Below are 13,362 nucleotides of genomic sequence, written 5' to 3'. Positions count from 1 at the left end.
GTATGACAGAAAACCTTCAGTCAGTTATCTTCGTGTTTTTGGTTGTCTTGCTTGTGCTCACATCCCTCAGCAGTTACGTGGGAAGCTTGATGATAAGGCAATCAAATGTATATTTGTGGGGTACAGTAGTGGAAGTAAAGGTTATAGACTTTACAATCCTGCTACAAAAAAGATTTTTGAAAGTCGTGATGTAATTTTTGCAAAAACTACTGCTCAACCTATGGTTGCTTTTGATGTACCTCATATGCAGACACATGATGTATTTGAAGGTTTGCTTCCTTCTTTTGTGGAGAATCAAGAATCACAACAGGTTGATGATCTTGATCAATCTTTTGATCAGCATGTGACACCTCATGATGTAGAGGAAATTGTGCGTGAAGAGCAAGAAGTTCTCAGGGAAGAAAGAACCTTGCCTAAATGGGTTCAAAAAACTTTGTAGGATAGCAAGTTGGATGCACCGTTGCCACGAAAAACACGTGCTGGTACTACTTTTGGCAGAGAGCAAGTAGATTTGGCTTGCTTTAGCACTCTTTGTGATGCAGATGAGCCTGATTCATTTGAACAAGCTTTAGAGTGTGTTCAGTGGAAAGATGCTATGCAGCAAGAAATTGATTCTATTCATAAGAATCATACATGGGATCTAGTGGACTTGCCTACAGGTAAAAAGCCTATTGGTACAAAGTGGGTTTTTAAGGTAAAAAGGAAACAAGATGGTACTGTTGACAGGTACAAAGCAAGGCTTGTGGCAAAAGGCTATGCGCAACAGAAAGGCATAGATTATGATGAATCCAACTGCTTTTTTGAATGGTGATTTGCAGGAAGAAGTTTATGTAAGTCAACCAAGTGGTTTTGTTGTAAAAGGTCAAGAGCAAAAGGTATGTAGATTGCGTAAATCTTTGTATGGTCTCAAACAGGCTCCAAGAGCATGGTATGAGAAGATACATACTTATTTGATTGGCCAGGGATTTCAGAATAGTCCAACAAAAAGTACTTTGTATGTCAAAAAGAGAGATGGAGTTCTCATTATGCTAACACTTTATGTGGATGATATGCTTCTTACAGGCAATAATGCAAATGAAATTGAAGCCTTTAGAGATGCTTTGAGAAAAACCTTTGAGATGTCTGATCTTGGTTTGCTACATTATTACTTGGGTATTTAGTTTGTGCAATCAGAGGATGGCATATACATGTTGTAGGCAAAATATTTGCATAAAATTTTGGACAAGTTTGGTATGCAAAATTGTAAACCAATCTCTACACCTGTAGAAACTGGATCAAATTTGAGCATGCACGATGCTGAAGAACCTTTTGATGTACATACTTATGCAACAGCGGTTGGTTGCTTGATATATTTGGCAGGAAACACTCGTCCAGACATTCAATTTGGGGTTTCACAAGCAAGCAGATTTATGCACAGCCCAGGTATGCATCATTGGCAGGTTGTGAAGCGCATACTTCGTTACCTTTCAAGTACCCCTAATCTTGCCATGTTCTTTCCAAGGGGGGATATGTATGGAAAGCACAGTTCTATGCAGCTACTTGGTTACAGCGATTCAGATTGGGCTGGTGATTTTGACACACGACATTCCACAAGTGGCAATTGTTTTTTCTTAGGAAATGCATGTATATCTTGGCTAAGCAAGATATACATTCCACAAGTGGCAATTGTTTTTTCTTGGGAAATGCATGTATATCTTGGCTAAGCAAGAAGCAACCCACAGTGGCTACATCAACTTGTGAAGCTGAGTACAGGGAAACTTTCACGGCAACAGTTGATTGTGTATGGATACGCAGGTTATTGGCAGATCTTTGTGAGTGTCAACAGGCACCCACTACCATTTTCACTGACAGTCAGAGTGCTATGGCAGTTGCAAGGAATCCAGTATTTCATGCAAGAACAAAGCACATAGAGGTTCACTACCACTATGTCAGGGAAAGGCTACATGCAGGGGAGATCACACTAACTTACTGTCCTACACAGGATAACATTACAGATCTATTTACGAAGGCGTTATCACGAGAAAAGTTTGAAGCTTTCCGAAAAGCTTTGGGCTTACTCTCATACACATGATGATCTGCTACCTTGTACGGATTCACACTATCACTACAGGGGGGATTTGTAGACATGTAGTAGTGTTAGTGCGTATACGCGCTTCACCAAGGGCACTTTTCTCCCACTGGGTTTTTCCCCCTGGACATCTGGTGTGAAAGGACACCTTATCTCTTAGGGTTTCATATAAGATTTGTAGCTCTGAGTTTGTATATACACTATTATTCTAATACACAAAGAGAGACTACAGAGATCTTGTACCCAACCTCTGTGTCTTCTCCTTCTCCATCTTCTTCCTACTCTGAGTTGATGTCTTCCTTCTGTTTCCTGTTTCATCATCTTCAACAATGGATGCCAACATGAAGTTCCCTGAAAGGAGAATCTACTTCACCTACAGGAAAAAGAGCATGTATATAGATGCTAGTGAGTCCGACCGTACTATACCACTTGTACATTCACCTTATTTTGACAAGTCAATGAAAAGCTTAGTTTTTGCGTACATGATTTTTGTCAAAGAGTCCCTAAAAGGTCCTAATGTTTCATCAACTATAAATGGTATGAATCAAGAAGAGTTAGACCCATCTAGTTTGCTAAATGGATCCAAGATGACTTTTTTCGATGATATCCTTATGGACTTACCTCTAAAAACAAGGGGATGATGACCAATGAATTGAGATCCTACTAGGAAGGTCACCATCTAGCAAGCCTCTTTATCTAGTTTCCCAAGGTCAACAAGAGGAGATCTTGAGGCAAGTACAAGAACTGGTAGACAAAGGGATGGTGAGGCCTAGGTCCTCTCCTTTTTGTTCTCAAGAACCTTTAGTGCAAAAGAAATACATACCACAAGTGTGTGGACTATCCAGTGCTAAACCATATCACTATGAAAAACAAATTTCTCGCTACTACGGGTATATTTTTTTTTTGACAAGCTACAAGGTTTGACCTACTTCAGTAGGATTGACCTCAAAAGTGCCTATCATCAAATAAGGATAGTGAATGAAGATATCGTAAAGACTATGTTTTGTACAATAGTTTGGTTGTTTTTTGGTTTGACTAATGCATTGGACACATTCAACCGTTTGATGGAGAAAATATGTAGATATATTTCTCAATTGCCTTCAAAAATGCAATTATAAACAGTTTAAGCACAAATGATGCAACAATTTCCAAAACGACTAAAAAACCTATGAAAGTATTTACAACAGAATGGTAGGTTATCTTGAAAATCAGCAAAGGTGATAGTTAGTGAAAAAAGAACCTGAGAAGCAGCAAGTTTTTTTATAATTTCCATGGTGATTGAGTTGTTTATCAACAAAGACAACACACCAATTTGGGGGGAGTTATTGCAGCAGATGGGGTGCAAAAAAATTCATTACTTGGTACGTCGGATGGTGAGGGAGTTCTTTTAAAAAAAATAAAAAATCTATTATCCAATGTTAACAAGATGGGTTCCCACTAGAAATGGGGTGATTCTTTGGGGGCGGAGAAGCCAATTGGTAGCCCACAATGTAGCTTTAGCCTTTAACAAGCTAGGTAGGAAGGGGGAGAAATGGGAAAGGGAAGGGGGTTAGTTTCAAAGGAGTATTAGTGACAAGTGTGTGTGTGTGTGTGTGTGTGTGTGTGTGTACCCACCCAATCCCATGCACCATACTCAGTGCGTCGAGAGTAGGACCATATATCATGGGCATATTGCCTCATTAGGTCAATGAGATTAGGGAAGTCTAGTTTAAGTCGAGGCCAATTATTGTGTAAAATGGCTTGGGTGTTGGTATTTTGTAGTTGACATCTTTTAAATCCATTTAGGTAGAATTTATTAACTAGGCAATTGATTTCTTCCCATGCAATAAAAATGTTAGATAAGGAGTACAAGACACGTATAATAAGCTTAGGCGAGTGTTAATGACAATTTTACTTTTCTTTCTAATAAACTCAGCATAGGTGATGTTTAAATTGTCTCTTTTCCAAATAAACCTTAGATCAAAATTTGCTATATAGGGGCTATGTAGGAAAATAGAAAATTTTAGAAATTGTATAGAGGTAGAAAAGAATCCCAAGAGAGTCTCAAACACAAAACCAAGTGTGGGCTCTATTTTTAAGCAAATAGGGTAGATTAAAGAAATTTCAATTGAAAGATTCTATTATTAATGCTAACTAGATCATCCATGTATCTATAAGTATGTGAAAAGAGAGCAAGCTTGTGAATAGTTTGCTTGTCCACCATGGTACTTAAAAACCATTTGTGTAAGATTACGAGGGATTGGCATGTACAACTCTCCACCCAACCTCACTATATAAGTCTGTAGCCCACTACATATAGTATCCCTTGATCTTACATGCATCTTGGCCCTTGGCTTGACATTACTCTCCCCTTGGAGAAGCATTTTTGTCTTAACAAAACAAAAGTGGTTATATCTTCATAAGAACACTAATGTTTTTCATAGTGGCATCCTTCATGGATTCAACTATTTGTTTGACTGGAACATAGTTCAAAAGGAGGTTCAATGATTTCAAGACTAACAGTCTGATTCTCCTCATTGTTTTCCCTTTGTAGTTGTATTTTTTAATTGATCCATGACCAACATAGTGTGTAAACTCCATTTAGACCCCACATGAGCATACTAAACGATTTATCACAACAAAGATGTATCGAAAAGAGTACCTCTTGATTGTCCTCATTGTTTTTCCTTTGTAGTCGTATTGTATAATTGGTCCATAACCAAAATAGTGTGTAAAATCCAATTAGACTCCACATGAGCATAGTAAACGAGTTATCACAACAAAGATTCACCCCAAAGAGTACCTCTTTTCAAATTTCATGAAAGTAACTAGCTAACGTAACTCATTAGCAAAGTATAAGTCCTTGACTTGTTATCTTATCGTATTAGTAAACAACCCCACCATAACTAGTGTTCAATATTGAGAACCTAAGTTAATCATGAAGAGACCAAACCTAGTCTCGCAAACATGCTTTTCCTTATGATAAGCAAACTCCAACTAGAGCAATACATGTTTTCTAATTGGATTGCTTGGAGCTAACGTATGCACTTTGCATATCTTTTACAAAATGATTGGTAAACAAGGATCACAATGTTGTACAACATTGTCTGACAATCAACAATGTCTTGAGTAAGCAGCTTGGCTAACTTGAAAGATCCACAAATACCCAAACCGAGCCATGACCTCTATTGGTAAGTGTTAGATCTATGTCTTGAATGTGCATGCCGCTCCAAATCAATCTTTGCTAAAACACTACGGCCTATAACACCTAGTGTGCATGCATTTATCAAAATAATATCCAAAACTGCATATCCATGATTGTACTTGCCAATACTTATGGCAAATGTGATACTCATAGCACACATAAAAGATGGCTATAAATAGTTCTAAAAAGAAACTAAATACTTTCTACTGCAATCGTTGCAAGCCGTGCAAAGATGTTTGAACTATATTAGACTGTGAAACATAATTCCCTTCTAAGTACAAACAATAAAACATTTACATTCATAATACATAGCCTTGTTGTATGCATAAAAAATGATTCATTAATTTTTCTTAGTAGCACTTGTAATTGGATCAAGTTGTTCTAAGTATCTGATAATTTTTTTCCACTAAAATTTTTCCTGATATTATGTGCTGAAAATGGTTTATAAAATGGATATGACCAAGCATCTAGGGACTTTGGCATCACATATAATTTACGTATAGCGAGCACCAGTATCAGCCCCACAGACTCATATTCACCACATGTGAAATATGGATCAACTAAGGATGTCTAAAAAAAGAACATCCTTTAAGTACGCGATGTACTTGTGTGTGGAGGAAACTGCAAACATGCTACGGCGTGCGTGAAAGGGACCCTCATTAACCTTGCTCCACACTGGCTAAACCAAACTTCTTGAGTTCCTAGACCATGTTGTATCACATGTGGCAACATGTGCCAAAGAAAAAACCATACATGTGGGTCCATAACTGCATAATGCAAAAATGTATTGTGGACACTACGACCCAAAATAATTTCCTCCTACATGAGCTTGTCATGTCTCTTAAATATTGACCATCAATACTTAGTGAATGATTTAGTAATCATGAGTTGGGTTGTACCCCAAAACTATGTTCATATAAACACTCTCAGAGCTAAAGAAACAATAGGAGATCCACTCAATTTGGAATCGTATTCACAACTGGATCTTTTGTGAGCAGTTGTGCTGTCTAAATGATGGCTTCATTTATCCAACTTGGTAGAGATAAGCCTTTACAAGTTTAAGACTTTAAAAAAGCTCAATTTGAACTTCGCACTAGAAGTATGTCGTGCTAAAGTGACACCCAAACCATTTTAATAGATGGGTGGTTAATTGGGTAGGTATGTTTAATCGTGCTAGGAGTCACTGATTGACTACAAATAGATGTCTCTTAGACATTTCCAAATAGATGGATCTTAGCTCTTTGAAAATAAATGGCTCTTAGCCCTTCTTGCTACTATATAAACATACAAAGATTTTAGTAAAATCATGCCGAGTTTCACTTTTTCACATAGAATTAGGAGGAGAGAGAGAGAGAGAGAGAGAGAGAGAGAGAGAGAGAGAGAGAGAGAGAGAGAGAGAGAGAGAGAGCATGCATTCAACACCATGTTGAGCTAAGAAAAATGTCTTATTCTACTGTGTTGTATGCCCCATGTGTATGCCTGTGCATACAATGTCTATCTCGTTATAGATTGACTTAGTTATGGCATTTCATTCGTGAATGAAAAGTGTGTAATTAAATGATTTTAAACATTCAATATCTGCCTGTGTCCTTGACAAAGTAGTTGGTGGTATAAAGAAATCATAAACAACAATTGAGGGGAACAAATTCTACCTTACTAGCATGACATGCATGCTACATAGGAAAAGATAGTAGAATCCCTTAGCTATAATGACAGCCTCAAGAGTTTGAGTTGATACTAGTTCTAAGTGCCTTGCACCATCTACAATGGCATTGATATATCACAAATTTTCATCTTCATAAATAAATTGTGTGCTTATATCCTCACTTCGCCAAATTCTAACAATTGTGTGCCAACATCGTTGATTCGAAGTCAATGGCAAGATATTGGCATAGGTTAGAAGCCTTGATTCTGACAAATGCTGTCAAAGCACGTTGCTTTGGACAATAGGCAATCATTTCCAACTCAAAGGTTAAAATGTAGATAAACAAGAAAATTAACCTGGTTGCACTTTTGTGGAAAATTGTCTTGAGCTTTCAAAATAAAAAACTTGCTTGAATTTGGCTCATAGTGATATCTGTTGTGAGAGAGAGAGTCGTTTCGGTACATAATGTAATAACTTGCAGACGCTTGCCAAGTAGCCCCCCAACTTCGTATGATCATATCATATTCCAAACGTGGGAAGTCTTGTCTTTACATAATACATCTGAGTATCCCCACTTTGGATGCTACCATTGCTCATAATACAAATACTCTCGCTCATAGATAGAGGTCATAGCAAAAGAAAGTAAGCCTTGTCGAGCATTCACAAATAATTGGCCTTGTCAAATTGTACAATGTATTGAAAGGCAAAAAATTACTTGCAAGGTATGTACCTCATACCTGCTTGGCTTGATTACTATTGTGCTTGACCATATACATTTGTCTTGATCGACGGATATGTAAAAATAGTTTGCCAAGAAGCCATGCCCTAAAAATATTCAAAATCAAGAATACAACACAGAGAAACTCATGTCAGCTTATCAAGTTGTAACAAGTGGCCGAGAGACTTTTTCGTCTTCATTGAGGCTTATATCAATTGTGCGTATTATTACGTGATCAATTAGAAAAAACTCGATACTACACCTTGCCATTGGAGTAGTTGCCTCTTCTGGTAGGATAAAGTAGAGCAATAGGCCATGCCGATTGCCTTGTGATGCTAACGTGGCAGTTTGTACTCAAGCTATGCTTGATCTGGGCTTGCAAACTAATCATTGGTCCTTGCCAATAATAAATGCATCAAAATTTTAATGATGATGGTAATGATCACAAGCCGCGTGCTTGTACTTGGAGTGCTTAAAGTGCACTCAACGTATTGCATGATATTATGAATCTTTTTCCAAACAAACTGAAATTCATGCATACCTTATGAAGTCCTTATACTGACTTTTTGTGCCGTTCTAATACTCGAAGATATTTCAATCCATATAAGAATCGGTAAATTCTATGTCGGATACATGTATCTTGTTCATAAGATACATCTACTGGTTGCCCTATTTTTGTCTGCGAAGGGCCTTGCCCAATTTGCAAATCAGTGTTGCAACCCGCATGTCTATTACGATCCACAACCAGCACCATGCCTTGCCGAGTCTATCGCTCCTTGGCAAAATTCTCCAACTTGCCTAATATAACAACTTTGAGAGCTTTATCAATTTAATTAGAATACCAGTCCAATTCTTCGTGTTGCCAAATTTGTTTGGTTGTCGAATCCATTTCTGTGTTATGTTGCTTTTAACATCCAAAATATGAGGAAATTGAAATTCTTTGAATCAATTTGGCCAAAATAATCGATAGGGAACAAATCAATAGAACCATCATGTATGCTATGCAGAGAATTCAACACTTGTATGATGCAAAATATTCAAATGAATTGCTGCTCGTTGTCGATCGCCACCCTTGGCCAAATGGGGGAGGGCGGGGGGGTTAAACTTTCAACAAATTGACCCTTGGCCATTCGGGCACCGCCGAAGGTGTAAACAAAAAAAAGACTCAGGACAATGGAGCTGCAGATAGCTACACGAGAACAAAATCGAGAGGGAGAGAGAGTTGTGTTGGGAATCATGCAGACTTGCAGAGACAAGAACTCCTCAGCATGCATTTGCAACCGCAATAAGCTCAAAATCATCCGATTTGGTGATGGTTGACATTTCCTTCCCCCCTCAATGCTAGCGACTTTGCACGTGTGGTTTTTGATTCTCTTCCCGGCCTCTGTATATCCAAGGGTCCGTGCCCACATTTCTTCCATCACAATCCCTCCATCTCCTGCTTACGGTGCCTTTGTAAATTTCCTCTAATATGGATATTTAAAGAACCAAGAGTTAGAAAAGAAGTAAAGGAGCTATTCGGTGTAGTAATAGAATTTGGCCTTTTAAGAGAGGGAGTGATATCTTCTTCAATGCATGGATCAACAAAACCAGTGAAAATCAACTAATGACCAATATTTAGTTGCTAATTGAAGGACAAAAAGTGACATAATAGGTAACTAAAAAAGCGCGTGTCTTTTTTCCAACAAGTACGAAGTGCTAAGAGAGAGGGCCAAGAATCCCATCTTAAAGACATACCAAACCATTATGCTAAAAAAATTACCATAAGTAAACTATATCTTCGCTAATGCTAGAGGAGAAGTAAAAACCAAAGACAAGTAAGGTTCATGTACTTAAGTGTTAGCCTTTCCATAAAAAAATAGAATGCTAAAACACATCTAAGTGAAGCAACATCAACACATCAATCAATATCTATTCAATCATGTGAGACCCATTAATTTACATCTGATGTTCCTAACCAAGATCCAAAAAATAATTCCATATTCTATAGACCATCACTCAAAAAGTCATTCCCAATAAAAACATTATCTATACTTAGCTTCAAAGCATGGGAATAAAAACGGATATACAATCAAGGCAAAATTGTAATCTCAATATGTCCTACCAAGGTATCATCCTTTTAGACATGGGTCAAGATTCACAAGTATTTCAAGACATAGTTCACGTAAAAAAAGTTAGCATTGTGAGGACAAAAACTTGTCTATGGGGGGGGGGGGGGGGGGGGGGGGGGGTTGTTTCAAGTTTTATCATTGTGTTACATTTATTGTAAAACAAGAATGATTGAGCAGCCCTCACTCTAGGTTTTTGTTAATATGAATCAAAACGACTTGAATAAAAAATACCCTAGGTTTTTACTCACTCGTCTATCAATAAGTTACAATTTTTGTAGACCAGCAAGGCCACGAATTAACCATATTAGGCTTTTACTTCTGTGTTTAAAATAAACCTGTATGGCAATTCACAACCTATAATTAACCCATGATTTTCATACTGCTCAACTAACTTTAAAATGTGAGTACAAACAATTTAAGCATGAGTGATGCAACAACTTCCCAAATGGCGACAATCACAAAACTATGAAAGTAACTAGAACACAATAGTAGGTATCAGTAGAGACGGCATACCAACCCTCACTCAAACACTTATAAAAATAACAGAAATGCAAGGCTGTAGATATCCATATACATACAACCATATAGAAGTTAACATATGGGATCGTCCATACATGTAGATATAGATATAGATGAGATCATATATACAACCATATGTATAGATCAAAGAGATATGACCACATATATACATACATATATATATATATATATATATATATATATATATATATATATATATATATATATATATGTATATATATATATATATATATGTATGTATGTATGTATATATATGTATGTATGTATGTATGTATATATATGTATGTGTATATATATATATATATTATATTATATTTATATATATATATATATATATATTATATATTATTTATATATATATATATGTATGTGTATGTATATGTATGTATGCATATAGTGTAAATACTACCACATAAATATATACATGAAGTGTGTGTGTGTGTGTGTGTGTGTATGTATAGCTTTTTTACTTATATTATAAAACATAAATGTACTTTTAAGTCCAAAAGAAACTTGGCTTTAGACTAGTGACAATGATTAGTACAATAGCTTATCTAAATTGTATGCTCCAAGAAGTGGTAAGAGCCTGGAAGGACAAACATTTGCTTAAAGCCAAAGAGAAAATCCAAGAAAGAATAGTGTAACATTTAATGGCCTAGTAGCTTGTGTGTAGCGGAAAATAACATGAACATAGTGAGAATTTCATTAGAATAGGTTCCTAATGAGCACAACAAGAGTGCTTGGGTGGAGAGATCAACAAAAAGCATCACATCTAGCTAGATAGGCATGAGAAATACTTCAAAAGAGAGAGAAATTCAACTATTCACAATAGTTGAGAACCAGATTTATATGAATCCGGTTCCCCCTCCAAAAGGCTTTGTATTATAGGTAACCCCCATCAAGAGAGACATATTACAATACAATTCTTTGTGTTCCTTCAATAACTAGCTAGTGCAATGAAGATGGAAGATTCAAGCACTAAGAAAAACACTTATAAAACACATCAATTCCCTTACGGTCTCAGACCCAAGACCTCACACACCTTCGAAGATGGTGAGAGCTAGCGGGGTATGAGAGTAGATTGAGAGGAAGAAGGAGTAGTCTTACGAGAAATATTTCTCCCATTGGGACCTTTGATCTACTTCCGTCACATAGGATTTTAGTAGATCAAGAATTGTTAGGTTAGCTGTTTCACTTCATTAGGGCCAAAAAAAACTGAAAAAGGGCTGTTTGTTAATCTAAGGATTAAGGAATAGTCCAATAGTCATTTGACACGTATACAAAAGTATGGCACTCTTGTCTCCTCCATTTTGGGTTTTGGTGGTCCTATTTTGATGGAGAACGGCTAAATGTCTTGATCATAAGGCTGCAACTGCTATATTTAGGTGCTCTCGACGAGTGAGCTCATTAAATTTGCGGCCAAAAGTAATAAAATCTCATCTTTTATTCTATTGTCAAAAGATACGAAATCTATGTCTGAAGGCTCTCAAAACAAGGCCATTAATGACAAATCACCTACGTTTTTCAAACGTATACCTTTTTCACTCTCTCTCTATTTTGTGAGAGTTTAAGTCTTTCCATCTCTATATTTTCTTTCTTCTTCTCTAATCTTTGAGTTTCCATGGCGTCTTCTGCCCGTCGCCCTTCACATAACATAACTTCTTGTGACTTTCAGGTTAGAGAGGATGGTCTTTGGAAGCCCATATCTTTTTGTCTGAATGACTGGGTAACAATGCTTCCTTCATGCAAAGGTGTGCACAGAGTGAAGAGAACTAAATGTGATAAAGTAAAAAACCATTGGAAAGGTCGTGTTCTTGCTTTCAAAGTGGCCGACAATGGTTAGCTAGCCAAGGTTCAACATGTGTACATGGCCAAGGATATGGTGTTAGCCGGGACGAACATCCCACACTCCATTCTTACTGTAAGTTAAAAAAAAACTTCTATTTGATACAATGATTTTTCATTCTCCCATTGTTTTTTCTCACTTTTTAATTCCATTCCAGATATATTTCCTTCAACAGCTGTGGAATGGCAGCCTGTGGAGAGTCTAAGTGGGACATTCAAAACAATGCATAAAGGGATTGCAGATGCTATGTATGCTGACAAGCCACCTTATTTTTACAAAACAATGTATTTGTGTGTCTATTTTGCAAAATACAAGGTTCCTTCATGAGAAGGTGCATATGGAGAACTACATAAGTTACCCGGTCCCACCATAAGTTCACTTGACTGGGAAGCTCTTGATGCATGTACTATATCAATCTTGAAATCCAAGATCAAAGAAGACATCCTTAAAGCTATGTCTCCGGGCAAGATATCAAAAGGATTAAAGTTCAAATGGTTCTTTCCTTTACATGTCTTTGTGGCATGTTTCAAAACAATGGACCTGTAGAGGAAAAAGACGATGTGGCTTAATACAAAACTTTCTATGACTGAACTAGATAATGTAGTTGGAGATGGATGGAGTACCAAAGAAAATTTCCATATTGGCGATAATATTAGTTGTAGAGTAAGCCCAAATTCTATGTCTATCTCATATCAACTATGTCGTCAATCATTAGTTATGGGCTATGACTATAGGAGATGGAGAAGAAAATTAGGTAGCTAGGTTCCTCTCAACTCCAGAGTTTGAACTAAATGTCACAGTCCATCCACACACCGAGTATAGAAGCCTTATAGTAACAACAAATTGGAGACTACATGATGTTAGAGAATCTCTTGAGTTTCTTGATGAAACATGTCCTCAGTATAGATTCAAAGTGGATGGAATTGTGGTGATCACAAGGATGGAGAATTGAACCTCTTGCATCACATGCCTTCCCCCAAAAAGAGTTGTATTTGAGCCACTTGCAAGGACTTGAAAAAACATGTTCAGTATTGTAATCATTGCATTTTGCAAATATATTTGTCTTTTCTCTACTTTATTGTGATCATCATTTATGTTGTTTGAAACTTACGTGACACAATGATACACATGTAAGAATTAAATATTTGGTATTAAGTATTTGAAGTACAAAATTATGAATCACCAAAGGGTATATGTTTATACAGACAAAATGAACAAAAGTGTACATAACTTTTGTGGAGTAATCAATC

The sequence above is a fragment of the Adiantum capillus-veneris genome, chromosome 16 (genome assembly GCF_014529385.1).
Source record: "Adiantum capillus-veneris isolate H3 chromosome 16, ASM1452938v2, whole genome shotgun sequence".
NCBI lineage: Eukaryota > Viridiplantae > Streptophyta > Polypodiopsida > Polypodiales > Pteridaceae > Adiantum > Adiantum capillus-veneris.
The sequence above is the reverse complement of the archived record's forward strand: the minus strand, read 5'-3'. Positions refer to the sequence as shown.